Raw genomic sequence first — 12,541 nt, 5'->3', positions numbered from 1 at the left:
TGGCTATCAACTCTATCTATGCCTCTCGTTATCTTGTATACCTCAATTAGGTCCCCTCTCCTCCTCCTTTTCTCCAATGAGTCAACCTCTCTTCATAAGATAAGCCCTCCAGTCCAGGCAGCATCCTGGTAAACCTCCTCTGAACCCTCTCCAAAGCATCCACATCTTTCCTATAATAGGGCGCCCAGAACTGGACGCACTATTCCAAGTGCGGTCTAACCAAAGTTTTATAGAGCTGCAACAAGATCTCACGACTCTTAAACTCAATCCCCCTGTTAATGAAAGCCAAAACACCATATGCTTTCTTAACAACCCTGTCCACTTGGGTGGCCATTTTAAGGGATCTATGTATCTGCACACCAAGATCCCTCTGTTCCTCCACGCTGCCAAGAATCCTGTCCTTAATCCTGTACTCAGCTTTCGAATTCAACCTTCCAAAATGCATCACCTCGCATTTATCCAGGTTGAACTCCATCTGCCACCTCTCAGCCCATCTCTGCATCCTGTCAATGTCCCGCTGCAGCCTACAACAGCCCTCTACACTGTCAACGACACCTCCGACCTTTGTGTCGTCTGCAAACTTGCTGACCCATCCTTCAATTCCCTCGTCCAAGTCACTAATAAAAATTACAAACAGTAGAGGCCCAAGGACAGAGCCCTGTGGAACTCCACTCACCACTGACTTCCAGGCAGAATATTTTCCTTCTACTACCACTCGCTGTCTTCTGTTGGCCAGCCAATTCTGTATCCAAGCAGCTAAGTTCCCCTGTATCCCATTCCTCCTGACCTTCTGAATGAGCCTATCATGGGGAACCTTATCAAATGCCTTACTGAAGTCCATATACACCACATCCACAGCTCGACCCTCATCAACTTTTCTAGTCACATCCTCAAAAAACTCGATAAGGTTTGTAAGGCATGACCTACCCCTCACAAAGCCGTGTTGACTGTATTTGATCAAGCCATGCTCTTCCAGATGGTCATAAATCTTATCCCTCAGAATCCTTTCTAACACCTTGCAGATGACAGACGTGAGACTTACCGGTCTATAATTGCCGGGGATTTCCCTATTTCCTTTCTTGAAGAGAGGAATTACATTTGCCTCTCTCCAGTCCTCAGGTACGACTCCAGTGGAGAGCGAGGATGCAAAGATCTTCGCAAGTGGCGAAGCAATTGCATTTCTCGCTTCCCAAAGCAGCCGAGGACAAATCTGATCCGGGCCTGGCGACTTGTCAATCTTAATGTTTGACAAAATTTTCAGCACATCAGCTTCGTCTATCTCTATCCATTCCAGCATGCACACCTGCTCTTCAAAGGTTTCATTCACTACAAAGTTCGTTTCTTTCGTAAAGACAGAAGAAAAAAACTCATTTAGGGCTTCCCCTACCTCCTCAGGCTCCACACACAAGTTCCCTATGCTATCCCTGATCGGCCCTACTCTTTCTTTGACCATTCTCTTATTCCTCACGTAAGTGTAAAATGCCTTTGTGTTTTCCCGGATTCCTTCTGCCAAGCCTTTCTCGTGCCCCCTCCTGGCTCTCCTCAGACCATTTTTGAGCTCCTTCCTTGCCTGCATGTAATCCTCTCTAGCTGAACTTGACCCTAGCTTCCTCCACCTTATGTAAGCTACCTTCTTCCTTTTCACTAGAAGCTCCACCGCTCTCGTCATCCAAGGTTCCTTAATCTTACCCCTTCTTGCCTGTCTCAGAGGGACATATTTACTCATCACTCCCAACAACTGTTCCTTAAACCGTCTCCACATGTCTATAGTTCCCTTACCATGGAACAACTGCTCCCAGTCCATGCTTCCTAACTCATGTCTAATCGCATCATAGTTTCCTCTTCCCCAATTAAATATCCTCCCATTTTGCCTAATCCTCACATTCTCCATAGCTATCTAGAACGTGAGGCAGTTATGGTCACTATCACCAAAATGCTCTCCCACCACAAGATCTGATACCTGCCCCGGCTCGTTTCCGAGCACCAAGTCTAGAATGGCCTCTCCCCTCGTCGGCCTGTCAACGTACTGCGTTAGGAAACCCTCCTGAACACACCTTACAAAAACAGCTCCATTCAAATCTTCTGCTCGAAGGAGGTTCCAATCAATATTAGGAAAGTTAAAGTCACCCATTACAACAACCCTACTGCGTGCACACTTTTCCAAAATCTGTCGACCTATGCTTTCTTCAATCTCCCTGCTGCTATTGGGGGGCCTGTAGTAAACCCCTAACGAGGTGACTACTCCCTTGCTGTTCCTAATTTCCACCCATACTGACTCAGTAGGCAGATCTTCCTCGACAAAGGAAGCTTCTGTAGCTGTGATACCCTCTCTGATTAGTAGTGCTACACCCCCTCCTCTTTTTCCCCCCTCCCTATTCTTTTTAAATGTTCTAAACCCTGGAAGATCCAGCAACCATTCCTGCCCATGAGAAACCCATGTCTCTGTTATGGCCACAACATCATAGCACCAGGTACTGATCCATGTTCTAAGTTCATCACTTTTATTCCTGATACTCCTTGCATTAAAGCAAACACACTTTAACCGATCCCTTGGTTCCTTCCCAGGAAAATCCTTCCCACTAGCTGGTCTACCTCTTGCTACTGCCTCACCTGCATCAATGCTCACCTCTGGTATACAGCTCAGGTTCCCACCCCCCTGCCATACTAGTTTAAACCCTCTCGAACTACTCGAGCAAACCTTCCACCCAGGACATTGGTCCCCTTCCAGTTCAGATGCAACCCGTCCTTCTTGTACAGGTCCCACCTTCCCCAGAAGGCATCCCAATTATCAACCTATCTGAAGCCCTCCCTCCTACACCAGCTGCGAAGCCACGTGTTCAGCTGCGCCCGCTCCCTGTTCCTCACCTCGCTATCTCGTGGCACCGGTAGTAAACCAGAGAACACTACTCTGTTCGTCCTGCTCTGCAGCTTCCATCCTAACTCCCTGAAATCACTTTTTATATCCTCAAACCTTTTTCTGGCTATATCATTTGTGCCAATATGTAACACGATTTCTGGCTGTTCGCCCTCCCCTTTTAGAACTTTATACACCCGATCGGAGACGTCCCGGACCCTGGCACCAGGGAGGCAACATACCTTCCGGGAATCCCGATCTTGCCCACAAAATCTCCTGTCGATTCCCCTAACTATCGAGTCCCCTACCACGAGTACTTTTCTATTCTGCCCCCTTCCCTTCTTTGCCACAGTGTCAGGCTCAGTGCCAGAGAACTGACTACTATGGCTTTCCTCTGGTAGGTCATCCCCCCCAGCAGTATCCAAAACGGTATACTTATTGCTGAGGGGAATGCCCACAGGGGATCTCTGCACTGTCTGTCTGTCCCCTTTCCTCCCCCTAACTGTAACCCATCTATCCTCGTCCTGAGCCTTAGGAGTGACCAACTCCCGGTAACTCCTCTCAATTAACCCCTCTGCCTCCCGAATGATCCGTAGTTCATCCAGCTCCAGCTCCATTTCCCTAACACGCCTTGCTGATATATATGGTCACTGCTTTCCTTCCCGGCTGCCCCTCTGGTCCTCGTCACTTCCTCTGCTGCTCCCGCTCCTTCTCTGAAAGAGGAAAAACACCGCTGCCCGCTACCGGTAAGTAATTTTAAAAATAAACTGCTTTACCTTAGCTGCAGTCTTCCGGGTCCATCTTGCCTCTGCTGCTGCTCGCACTCATAATGGCCGTTGGCGTCGAAGGGTGAGTATTTATACTCACTGCTTTCCTTCCCGGCTGCCCCTCTGGTCCTCGTCACTTCCTCCGCTGCTCCCGCTCCTTCTCTGAAAGAGGAAAAAACACCACTGCCCGCTACCGCTAAGTAATTTTAAAAATAAACTGCTTTACCTTAGCTGCAGTCTTCCGGGTCCGTCTTGCCTCCGCTGCTGCTCGCACTCAAAAAAAAAACTACACTGACTTTTGAAAGATCATAGCCAAAGCCTCTGCTATTTCCTCAGCCACCTTGTTCAGAATTCTAGGATATAGCCCATTGGGGCCAGGAGATTTATCAATTTTTAGACCTTTTAGCTCTTTTAGCACTTGCTCTTTTGTAATTCCTACCATCCTCAGCTCTGCCCCCTGGCTCTCCCTAATTGTTGGCATATTACTCATGTCTTCCACTGTGAAGACTGACGCAAAGTACTTATTAAGTTCTTCAGCTACTTCCTTATCTCCCACCACTTGCCTTCCAGCATCAATTTGGAGTGGCCCAGTGTCTACTTTTGCCTCACGTTTGTTTCTTATGTATTGAAAGAAGCCGTTACTATGATTTCTGATATGACTAGCTAGCCTACCTTCATATTTGATCCTCTCCTTCCTTATTGCTTGTCTGTCTCCTCTGCACCTATCTTCCCCTCTATCCATCTTCAATCTGCCTTCCCCTCTCCCTATTTCTTTCAGAGCCCTCTCCTCCTCCCTCTTTTCTGATGAAGGGTCTAGGCCCGAAACGTCAGCTTTTGTGCTCCTGAGATACTGCTTGGCCTGCTGTGTTCATCCAGCTCCACACTTTGTAATCTTGGATTCTCCAGCATCTGCAGTTCCCATTATCTCTGATGCCAATTGTTTTTATTTTGTGGACAGCTGCTATCAATAGCAAACCAAACAAAAGCTTCATTTGTCATTGTCAAAATTGGTAATAGCCCACGAGCTGCAGAGTGAACAAAAAAAAGTTACCCATTTGCTTGTGACTCTCAGATGGATTTCTTTCCGATTTATTTATTCTTTAATGAGACATAGCTGTTGCTGATTGTCCAGCACAAATTGACTTCTTGAACAGCTTCATGTTGCTGTACACAGACCCACAATGCTGTTCCAAAAGAGATTACTAATATTGACTCAGGAACAATCATTCATTTCCAAATAAGTTTGAGAGTAGCTTGGAGGTGATTTTTACTGGGATTAGTGCTACCATGTCTGATGTCCTTGACCTTGAAGATGAGTTTTCTAAGTCTGGAAAGGCGGGTGTAAGAATAGTTGGAAAAAAATGTGGCAGTGCATCTTGTATATGGACACATTATTGTGTCTTGGAGTTGGTTGTGGAGAGAATGGATACGGTGCCAATCAAGGGGCTGCTTTGGTCTAGACTCAAGATCGTTTCCAGTGTTGTTGGATCTGCACCATCATTGGCACACTTCTGACTTGAGAATTGGAGGGCGGCTGCAGGCTTCGGAGTCAGGAGTTTCTACATCAAATCGCAGAGTCGTTTTGCTTTGTTCCTTTGTCTGTTAGTCTGGGGTCCCAAGTGATATCTAAAACCAAGCTCTTGTGAGCTTGTTATTCTAAACTTAAAATTTATGTTGAATATCAGATGGAATTTGTTTTATTGACTCCATTCTGCAATCATGTCGATCTGAAAATGTTAACTGCATTAATTAATACTAAGCAGAAACAGACTTTGTAGTAAATGGTTTGACGATTTTCTGTGTCTGGAACATCCCTCTTCCTTCTCGAACGAAGATCGTACCAACCTATGGTACCAAACTGCGGGTCAAACGGACGGGGCTCATAATCTTTAAATTCCTCATCAAAATTAGTGTAATCATATGGTTCTGTGCAATAAAAGAGAAAGAATAAACAGGTTCCCACAATTTTGCTGATGTTTATGAACAGAATGCACAAATTCAAAAGTTTGCGCTGGCATGTCTGCTTCCTCCAGCCTGTTTAAACTGTTCCATTCAATGTGAAATTTGTGATAAGTTTTAGCACACAGGTCTGTTTCATCTGTGCCACCGCCTTCAGAGTGTATTCAATTCTAATAGACATACATGCTTTCCCCCTTTTCCAGTAATACATTTCTTGAAGAGTTCAATGATATTTGGATTTTAAATCTTATCCTCATATTCTTTAGATTCTCAATCATCACTGAATCTGATGTCACCGCCATTCCATCCAGTGTCAAACAGGAGTCAACTGGCATATCCAAATTTTAATTTGAGTTTAGTGCTACACAAATATATTACTTTTTTAAAAATTATATTCAAGTCAACATTAACATTTCATTCCCTGACACCGGGTGAACTTACTTTTAAACTCCAATTTTCCTTCAGTATTAACAGAGAGGTGAGCCTTTTTGCAAGCGCCGAAAGTCTCCACCAGTTTATGCTAAAGCTTGAGGAACTGTAAGTTTCACAAATATGTTCCTATTAAACACTAATTCCGATTGAAGCAGTATTCAGCTACACTTGTTTAACTAGACAGCAGAAATGGTCAAGATTTTAAAAGCGATTAAGTACTTTGAAGAGGAGTCACTCTTTGAATTAAATTCCATGTTGGTGTGTGTGAGTCCATAGGTTCCTCACTCTCAATGAACCATTCAAACTGACATGCAATTACTGAAACACACAGACAAAAAAAACATGAACGGTCACTAGGATTTTGAGAGTGATTTGGAACTTGTATTCAATACCTTCTGGGGTAAATCTGTTCCAATCTGGATAGTACTCATTTATCACCATCCCACCTACCTTCCCCAGCACCTCCTCCCTCTCCACACTATTTGTTTCTGAGCTCCCGTCCACCCTCCATTTTGGAGGAAGGGTCCTGACCCAAAACATCAACTTTCTTGAGCCTCTGATGCTGCCTGCTTTCCCCCAGCTCCACAATGTGTTATCTCAGACACCAACTTTGGCAGTTCTTACTATCTGGATAACTCATTCTCACCTTGTAACAAGTGATTTATCGTCATTTTCTTTTCAGATTACACATGTACATGTATATACATAAATATACATGTGACACCTTTATGCCTGAACCACGAACCGAGAGGATTTTTAAAATAGTCTCTTCATATCTGCATGCAAGAGAAATCAAGGTCATAATTTTCATTTTAGGAATCACTTAAACACTCAAAGTACTCACAGTCAGTGTCCCATTTCCTTGACCAGTCAATTTGATGAGAATATTTCGTCCAAGAGGAAACCGTAACAGTAATTATATTTTATCATCAAACTCTTCATTGCATCACTAATATTTCCTCGTCTGTTTGAAATGTAAGACAATGAAATAATCATGGACAGATTGGCCAACAATGTAATTTAATGTGTGTTATGGCAACTGAAAATCACAACCATTGAAGAGTGTTCTTTAAAATGCTGTTATCATACAACAGAGTACTTTTTGAGATGCAGTGATGAATATAATTCCTGAGATGCAAATAATATATGCTTAATTAATTCCAGAGAATAACTTTACAATTAAAAAGAAGCTAAGAATCTCTTTACATCGTGATGCTTGTCAGATTGCCACTAGTCAATGGAAATCGTTCAGAACGATTATTTATTGCCAGATGAAAAGGAAGCGTACACATTTCATTTTTACATCTCATCCAAGAGACAAAAACAAACACCTTTACGAATTCATTGTCAAACAACAAGACTCACTCAACAAGTCATTTGGCCCATTGAATTTCCTCCACCATTCGGTGAGATCATGGTTGATCTCATTACATTTATTATTATACAACATTTCCACCAAGCCCTCCTGAAAGCTAATACATTCCAATCCAAGTAACATCCTGGTAAATCTCTGTTTCTGTTCCATGCCTTGTCTTTCCAAATATTTTTGAGTCATCTAAAAATTTAGCCACAGCACATTCACCTCTTCCTCCAAGTCATTAATAAACAAGCTCAAGACCTGTGGTTCCTTCAGCGCTGCCCCATTTCTTACTCACAAGCCAACCCTGGCATCTCTGTCCATTTGTCTGTTCTTTCTATAGGACATGTATCATTGGATATTTAGTTCCCAACACTTATCCCCTTACAACCACATGTCTGTGATACCCAGAACAATACATCTGTCAATTTCCATCTGCACCACAAACTCATTCACTTTGTTTTATACACTCCCTACAATTAAATAAAAGACCTTCAGTCTGGCATTTACGGCCACCCTTCTTATCTGCTGCACCTGAAATGAGACTCCTGACTATTTCCATACTTTTTGTCCTATTACTTGCTCTGGAAACTTTGCTGAGCACTTACTAGCTTCTAACTTTTTCCATAATTTTCCATGCAACTGGACTCACCCGCTCCACACTTTTCACTTTGATGCCCTACCCCAGACCTAGCTATGTCTTTTGCCAGGATATTTGTCCCAATATGATTCTCATCAAGCCTATGCCACCGGAACAACTCCCTCCTTCCCCATACCAATGCCAATGTCCCATGAATTCAAACACATTTCTGCCATGCCATCATTTGAACAATGCATTTACATCTTCAGTTTTGTTCACACCGTGCCAAATTGCTCAGATAAGAATCCCGAGATTATTACCTTTTGGTTCTGCCTTCTCACTCAGCACCTCAGTGCTCGTAATCCCTCAGCAGAACCTCTTTCCTCTTTCTTCCATATCAATGGTACCTGTGTCCACCACGATAGCTGGATTTCTACACCTCCCACTTCAAATTCCTTGGTAGCCAAGACGGAATATCCTAAACCTGGGCGCCAGGCAGGCAACACTACTTTCGAGACTCTCGATCCTAGTCACAACCAACAATGTTCATTCTCCTAACTATACTACCTCTGATTATAACTACATTTCACTTTTTATCCCCTCTTGAATGTCCCCCTGTACCACCGTGCTATAGTCAGTTTACTCATCTTCCATATACCCTGACCTCTCATCCACACAGGAAGAAAGAATCTCAAACCTGTTCGATAAGATCAAAGGCCAAGGTTCCTTCTGCACGACATCCTGGATCCTTCCACCTGCCCTGTTCTTAGTCACAGTCTCACGTCCCTGGCCACTGACCGAGCTTCAGGTAGTTAATCTAAGGTGTGTGACTGCCTCCGGAAACAGAGCATTCCCTGGTAACTCTCCCCCGCATGATTTGTTGATTGGTCGAAACTGAGATTCCAGTTCATCAACCCTGAGCTGGAGTATGGTGTCTGACCACTCCCCCGTCATGTAGGTTTAAATCATCATTGGCCCGGCATCTCCATTTCAATTACTTATATCTTAATTTGATTTCAAAACATTAGTTTGTAGCCTGTATATATTTCTCCGATTTACTTTCAATCTGAAAGTTACCGATAATAGATTCTTAAACCAGTAGCTATCACCAACCAATGAACCGGGTTCACCTTCTGGGTCCCCGCTTCTGGCTTCAATTTGCCCTGTCTCAAAAAAAAAGCTTACCAACTATCAGGCAAAAAAAGCAAGCAAATAGCACCTCTTACCCTCTGCACTGACTTACCACATGGCCACCAAATTCCCCAAAATATCTATTCACTTGGTGCATTTCACTGTCGATGTGATCTCTCCTTCCTGGCCATGCAAAGCACACTGATCCATAGCAATATACTACCTTCAAAACCTCAGCTCTTAGCTTATTACTTTTGAGTACATTCTCAAATGCTTGCTCAAAGTCCAAATACAACACATTTACTGGTTTTCCTCTACTAATTCTGGTTGGGACTTCCTCCAAAAACCCAAACAAATTAGCCAGACATAATTTCTCTTTCGTCAGGCTATGGTGATTCTGTTTGATTAGATTCTGATTTTCCAAATGTCCTGCTATTATTTTCTTCACAGTTGATTGCCACATATTTCCAACAATTTGCCTTTCTCCTTTTTAAATAGGGATGTCACATCGGCAGTTTTCCAGCCCTCAGATGCTTCTTGAGAATCGAAACCTTTTTCAGAAATTACAATCAATGCATACACCAACTCTGAAGCTCCTTTGTTTGGAATCATAGAAAGTAAACCATCAGGGCAAAGAGTCTAATCTGCTTTCACTCCATTAGATTGTCTACTACTACTTCTGTAATGGTAGTGATGGTGTGGTAGTGATGTATTTAATTCATTACTAAAGAATACAGGGATAAGGGGATCCTTGAAGTAGCTTCCACTGTGAAAACTACCCTTTTCTCATTATTGTTGTTTCTTGATTTGAAAATTAAACTGGCCATCTCAGCCTAGCATATAATTGATGGCATTACCTCGAAAACCTTCTCTGCTAAAGTGTTGAATAGATTGCTACCACCTGAAAGAAGTAATTCTTCCCCTGAATTAACAGGCAACCAATATGAAAATGTGGCCTCTGTGGTCATAAAATATTTCACAAATGGGAGCATTCTCTACGGATATACACTATCAAGCCTCTTAAGAATCTTAAATGCTGAAAAAATAAGATTTCTTTCAATCTTATAAATCCCATCCGCCCAACATTCCTAAGCATGGCAATCCCCTCCTCCATTTCCAAAATCAACCCAGGGAACATTAGGTGTACGGCCTCCGCAGCAGGGACCCTGTGGCCGGACACCAGTTATAAGTTACCATCCTGCTGCCCCTTCTCTACTTCTGTTTGCGATGCAGTCCTCTGTCCATCCTAATATACTACCCTTGAACTCATGGGCTGCTTTCTTTTGAGTCACCTTATGAGTTGTAATTTATCAAATGCTTTTTTGAAATCTAAACGTACTACATCAACTGGTGGACCTTCATCAGTCATGTTTGTTTCCATCTCAAAGCACTGTAGCAGGACCGCGGGGGCACATCGCCGCGAGCGGCTCAGGACCAGTGAATTCAAATATGAAATTACACGAAAGACAGCATTGAATTTAAAGCATCAAGAGAAAAGGGATTTGGAATCGAGCATTAGTTTGTGGGGATGGAGCAGCGCTTGGAACATTGAGTTCAATTCTGGTTGCTTCATTATAGGAAGGATGTGGAAGCTTTAGAGAGGGTGTAGAGGAGATTTAGCAGGATGCTGCATGGAATGGACGGCAGGTCTTATGATGAAACATTGAGGGGGCGAGGACTTTTTCCATTGGAGCAAAGAAGAATGAGAGGTGACTTGATAGAGGTATGCAAGATGATGAGAGGCATAGCTGGAGTGGATAGTCAGATTTTGTTTCCCAGGGCAGAAATGACTATTACGAGGGGGAGAAATTTTAAGGTGACTGGAGGAAGGAATAGGGGAGATGTCAGAGGTAGGTTCTTTACACAGAGAGTGGCGGGTGTGTGGAATGCGCTGCTAGCAGTGGTAGTGCAGTCAGATACATTTCAAGACTTTTAAACAACTCTTGGATCGGCACATGAAGGATAGTAAAATGAAGGGTATGCAGGGTAGTTTGATCTGAGTGGGATAATAGGTCGGCACAACATCGTGGGCCGAAGGGCCTGTACTGTTCTTTGTTCTCTGTTCAGCCAAAGGTTCTTTCCTTTTAAGGAGAGGGTAATTGATTGTAGTTTTTAAAAGACAGAACTGGAGGACAGAGAAAGATATCAAGGAAGGTTGCACGTTAGTGACAGTATCAACAAGTCCACAGCAGATGCACTCTGAGTAACTACACTGTTTTGAAGGCGAGAGGACCAATGATATCAGTTAAGCCCCTCTTGTTCTTGTATTGTGTACTTCTGATATCGGCGCAAATGGACAACCTCACTCTCCTGCTCAGCTGCAGAGCGAATAATGCTGCAATATTTGTCAACTCCCAAATGGGCATTGATACATTAGTAAATCTCACATCAATAAACTTATATCTCAAGGTTCTCACCTTCTAGGACTGTTTGTAGTGGTAAATAACCCAAGCGAGGATGTTTGGCAAAGTATTTCTTTGATCTGAAGTTATTTTTCAGCACCTTGGTGAAATCACGCACATCTTCACCTGATGTTGTCTAAAAATGTAAAATAAATCAAATTTAGTTAAGAATTAATAATGAACCAATCTACTCAACTCACTCTATAATCCATGCTATTCCTGCTAAATGTCTTTGAGGATGTAAAATTGAAGAGTCTGCAACTCTGAGGGATAAAGTCGGCTATCTTTCTGTAAGATTATGATCGAGGTTAGATATGTCTGAATGTGAGTTTCGGACAATTAAGCTTGAGTTTCATAGAGTCATACAGCATGAAAACAGATCCTTTGGTCCAACCAGCCTTTGCTGATCACAATCCCAAACTGAACTAGTTCCACCTGCCTGTGCTTGGCCCATATCTCTCCAAACATTTCTATCATCTTTCTATCTTCTGGGTACATCACCTCAGCAGATTTCTCCATCTTGTGGCCAAATACTGAAACTATCCAATTAAATAATTTCAAATGATACACAGATCCAGGATTCACATTAGTGGCCTTTCTGGTTGAATTCCTAATTATTTTAACAATAGTGCATTTCGTTGTCCAATTATGCCATGTAATCCAGTGATCCAAAATTCATCTCATTGGGTTTAATTTGTTTGTTTTTTTGTCTTGTGTCAAAGATGAGATCAATACATTGGTGAGAAATTATCTTGGTTTGGAGATTCAAAGTCACTATAGTCCCAGATGGGACCACAGGTCTGCTCTCACAGTCGAGAGATATAACTGGAGGTGGTTTAAATTGAAGGTTACCGCACCTCAGATGAGGAGAGAGGTTGAGAAGAAGATTCCTTCATTAACTTCAGACAGTGTCGGATCCCAGGCTGTTGGTATCACTCTGAATTACAAACCAGCCAACTGGCTCCCAGGCAAAATAGGCAATCAGTTTGGGTAGAGATAAGGAACAGCAAAGGAAAGAAGTCACAGCTGTGACAGTTTCAGATTCATAGATCCCCTGAC

General features: G+C 43.0%; 1 long non-coding RNA gene across 3 annotated transcripts in view; it reads right to left on the bottom strand.

The window, feature by feature from the left end:
• The window catches only part of LOC132207882 (uncharacterized), a 56,301-nt gene extending 44,687 nt beyond the window's left edge, over window positions 1–11,614 (bottom strand). Inside the window, exons 1-3 of one of the 3 annotated variants that reach the window (XR_009443951.1) lie at window positions 11,498–11,614; window positions 6,659–6,976; window positions 3,631–3,783 (exon numbers count right to left, since the gene is read on the bottom strand). This is a non-coding gene — a long non-coding RNA (uncharacterized LOC132207882). Of the gene's footprint in view, window positions 1–3,630; window positions 3,805–6,658; window positions 6,977–11,497 lie in introns of all 3 variants that reach the window. The other 2 variants (XR_009443952.1, XR_009443953.1) reach the window with 2 other exon arrangements.
• Between the last annotated feature and the right edge of the window lie 927 nt (window positions 11,615–12,541).

This window comes from Stegostoma tigrinum, unplaced genomic scaffold (assembly GCF_030684315.1).
Source record: "Stegostoma tigrinum isolate sSteTig4 unplaced genomic scaffold, sSteTig4.hap1 scaffold_194, whole genome shotgun sequence".
In the NCBI taxonomy this organism is placed as follows: domain Eukaryota; kingdom Metazoa; phylum Chordata; class Chondrichthyes; order Orectolobiformes; family Stegostomatidae; genus Stegostoma; species Stegostoma tigrinum.
The sequence above is the reverse complement of the archived record's forward strand: the minus strand, read 5'-3'. Positions and strand labels throughout refer to the sequence as shown.